The sequence below is a fragment of the Sinocyclocheilus grahami genome, unplaced genomic scaffold (genome assembly GCF_001515645.1).
Source record: "Sinocyclocheilus grahami isolate Dianchi unplaced genomic scaffold, SAMN03320097.WGS_v1.1 scaffold734.1, whole genome shotgun sequence".
NCBI lineage: Eukaryota > Metazoa > Chordata > Actinopteri > Cypriniformes > Cyprinidae > Sinocyclocheilus > Sinocyclocheilus grahami.
This window is the reverse complement of record NW_015505913.1, coordinates 201,768-205,910: the sequence shown is the minus strand read 5'-3', so window position 1 is coordinate 205,910 and position 4,143 is coordinate 201,768. Positions and strand designations below refer to the sequence as shown.

The 4,143-nt window shown below is 39.7% G+C and overlaps 1 protein-coding gene across 3 annotated transcripts in view; it reads left to right on the top strand.

Moving 5' to 3' along the window:
• LOC107560584 (zinc finger protein 501-like) overlaps positions 1 to 4,143 on the top strand; it is a 176,198-nt gene that overhangs the window by 116,458 nt on the left and 55,597 nt on the right. The window lies entirely within an intron of this gene.

Sequence of the window (4,143 nt, the reverse complement as noted above, 5' to 3'; positions counted from 1 at the left end):
GGTTTTTCCGATTCCAGCGATGCCTTTAGTAAGAACAGTCTTGATCTGGTCTTTCTCCTCAGATCCAGGTTCAGCTGACGCTTTAAAGATGTCATTGCAGTAGATTGGAGTGTCTTGTGAGTGTTTTGTTCTGGCTGTTTTCTCCATCTGTAAAACCTCATGTTCTTCATTCACTCCTTCTCTCTCTCCCTCTATGATGTAGAGCTGTGTGTAGATCCTGCTCAGGAGGCTTTCATTCTCTTGGAGTTTGGTTCCCTCAAATAATCTCTCATACTTGTTCTTCATGCTGGCTTTGTGCTGCTCTTTAATTCTCTGTAGTTGATCATTCACTGATTGTTGCTGGTCTGCAGTTTGATCAGTTTGATCCACACTGCTGAAACAAGAAGAAATAAGTTTTAAAAAACCGGACCAGGGTCTACTACTGATTACAGAGATTCATAATGCTTGCGATGTTTTTGAGTCCCCAATATACTTCAGGCGAAATCCAAGAACAAACTCATGTGACGTTATTTAAAGAGCTCGCCCAAGTGCTCCAGCTGGAAAACACCTAATCATAAACATTGGAAGCTGATTTACAGTAGAAATAGAAGTTGTAATTCTAACTGAAAGTGAAACTGACACTGTGTATCATGTTTAATACTATAAAGCTGCTTTCTTTACAGCAGTCTATTGTTTAAAGTTCTATATAAATAAACGTGATGTGACTGGAGGGCTGAATTGCAGAGCTGGTGCAAGCGTATCCATATTGCTATGATCAGATTCTTTCTTAAATTGCGGTTTTCTTAACATTGTCATTTTCTTTGTGTGATTGCTTTGTTATTGAGAGAATGGTGCACAGCCTGGGGAGTCGTAATGGTGGAGTGGGGGGAGGTTTGATTAGGACAATTCTAAGGGCCGTGATGAGAGAGGGGGCCTAATGTAAACCCTACACTTAAAAACCCAGTTCCTGTAATAATAGCCTTCTACTGATACAATAGTTTGCTGAAATGCTGAAATACCTACTTTTCAGAAATTACTGTGTTGTGAAGTCTTCCATTAGAGACATTAATTTGCCTTGTTTTAGACACTGGTTGCAGTACATTGTATGTTGCAATGCAAATGAGAATTCACAGCACATACTTAAAGGGGTCATATGATGTTGCTAAAAAGAACATTATGTTGTGTATTTGGTGTAATACAATATGTTTATGCGGTTTAAGGTTGAAACACGTCGATCTCACCGGTCTGAAAAGCGAGGTGTGCTCTGATTGGCCAGCTATCCAGTGCATTGTGATTGGCTGTATACCTCAAGCGTGTGATGGAAATGTTTCGCCCCTTAACATACTGTGATGCCCTGTTCGGCCGGAGCGACGAGACAAAAACATTAAAGCCCATTATAAACGAGGCACTTGTTGCATCCAGTGAGACATAATTACAGATTATAATGACTTATACTGTCTTTTTACGCGATGCGTTGCGTTGTGTATCGCGCCATGTAAACATAAAACCATGTCTGCATTTGTGATCGGAGAAACGACAAACAACAAGCGCTACTCTACACTGCTCAAAACTCACGTTTGAACCATCAGTGGCAAATTCTTTAAATATAAAAAAACTTACTTACAGGCTGTGAGTCAGAAGTGCCAGACTGTCCTTGCAAAGTTGGAACTGCCCAACTTTATAGAAACAGACACCAGCATTGTAGTATACTCTCCCAGGAAACAGTCCTCATCCTCCGCAAAATGCGCTGCACACATCTGAATATTTGGGTTGAAGTGTTCTGGAACAGTGTTTCTGAACAGGTCCTCTTTTGGAAGACCAAACAAAGTAGTTTCGCTTTCACAACGAAACACACAGCGTCACACACGGCGGGCTAGAATGAGGAACGGCCGGTGAATCTCTTTGGATTTGAGACTTTAGTCTGTGCAACTTTACAGATCTTCTTTATGCACCAAGAGCTTGTAACACTCCAAAGAGAAAGGGACAATTGAAATCACATCATATGACCCCTTTAAGACTGGAATACAGTACATGGCTTTTGCAAAGATTTTTGCCCCATTTTGCAGTCAATAGTCAACACTCGTTGCCTAAAGTCTGAGCCTGATGCCTAATGTTTTAAAAGTCGTTAAGTGTATTCCAAGTTTTAGTTGCTGGTGTCACATTTCTGTTCAGTTTCTGGTTTTATTTTTATGGACTTTTAATTTGTCTCTAGCCCCTGATTACTTTCCTGTTCCTAGCTTGTTTCCCCAGTTACCAATGAGTTAATTAATTAGTCCCACTTGTCCCTTGATTTACCCCTCATTATTCTGTGTATATCTTGGCCTCAGTTTTAATTAGTTGTCTTGCGTTTAATTTCTGTTATGCATTTTTCACTTGGGATTATCTTTGTTTTCATTGTTAAGAAGAAAGTGCTGCACCTCCATCCTTTTCAACCCATTTAAAACAAACAAGTGTGGCTGGCTGCTTTGCATATTCATCAAATGTTCCCTTCCAGTTTAGTGCAGTTGTGCACAGCATGCGGGGAATACTGCAAATATTAAGGACTTTTAACACTCTTTACAAAATATATATTTGTTTTGCATATGTGCGAACTGCATACATATATTTCTTTTCATTTCAAGCAGCTTTCAACAAAACAAGCTGATTTTCCAGGTATTCTAGACCAAATTAAATTCAAACCCTTTATGGACCTTGTGTGAAGTCTATTTTTTGTGCTCAGAAATTGTGGTGGGAAATAAGTGCACAAATAATTTGTGATGTATATTCACATATGAAATAATGTGTGAACAGTTAAATAACTTTACTCTAATAACTTTATACTCACGTAGGATCAGTGGTCACTGGTTCATGACTGAGATTAAAGGGTAAACCTATGGATCTGTCACTCTTCACAGACACACAGCTGGGATCTGGAGATCTCCGGGACTGAGAACATCCCTCCTCTGTATTGAGACTCATTTTAGAAGCAGCGTCGCTCATCTTTATTTTCAGAAAACTATAAGGACTGCAAATACATATATACTTAATAAATTAGACAAATTCACATCCTTCATGCATACACAAGCACTAGACACAGCATATAGACACATCATGCATCTTTACACACAGCATCACAAACAAGTTATTTTAGTTTAGTTTTATATGTATTTTTGCTGTTTAAAAAAATAATAATCTAAATGAAGTATTGAATATATTTTCTGAATGTAAAATCTTTTTAATTCTTCAGATCAGATCACATTTCTATGAAAAACCATAGTGACCAGAAAAACTGGTTTACTGGGCAACATCAAAAAACACAATGGTCATTATTTCATTTCACATCTGGTAATGAAAGGAATATACTTTAATGTAATTAAACGATGCACAAATGCCTTCTTAGATCAAACAGACTGATCTGTTTAAAAACGTTCGGTGTAAAAAGAAAGAGGGCGAGGAATTTAAAAGGACAGGAGTCTTTCAACAGAAACACAAAGGCTGCAGATGCTCCACTTTAGCAGATCCTCGACAAAACAAAAAACCGCATCCTCTGCTGTGGGATTATTCTTTCAAAAACTGTCTAAAGAAAACTTCACAAAAACGTGTGAATCAAGCAGGCAAATTCTATATAAATATTAATAATTTCAGGTCAAAATTATTTCAAGTCATGTTTAAAGTTTTTTAAAATCATCTTTAAAGTTCCTCTTCAGGAACTCGAGCTGTGTCAAAAAACACTAGGGGAACGCCTTCTGCGACCCACGCTCTGAATCACATGTGAAATCAGTCCAATAGCTGAACGGGACGTCACGGCGGATGACGTCATGACCAGGAAGCTATAAAAGCACATGCGGCGGAGCCGGCGTCAGCTTCTGTCATTCAGCGAAGCGCTCTGTGTGTGTCAGTCATATTTATTGTTGTCTGTCTATTTTGAGAGAAAACTCTACAAGCAGCTGTGTCTAAGGCTCACGCTAAGACAAAGCATGCGAAGAGCGAGTGCAAGCCACGTTACAGGTTGTGTGTTCCTCCCTGCCCACGGTATATCACGAGTGGGGACACACACAGCCTGTGCGTGGTTTGCTTGGGAGCGAAGCACAGTTGTTACTGCCTTGCTTCGTTCTCAGAGGGCTCTCTTTGAGGAAGGAGCTCTTACTCGCGTTCCTCGCGGTGCCGGCCCCGCTTTCGCCGAGG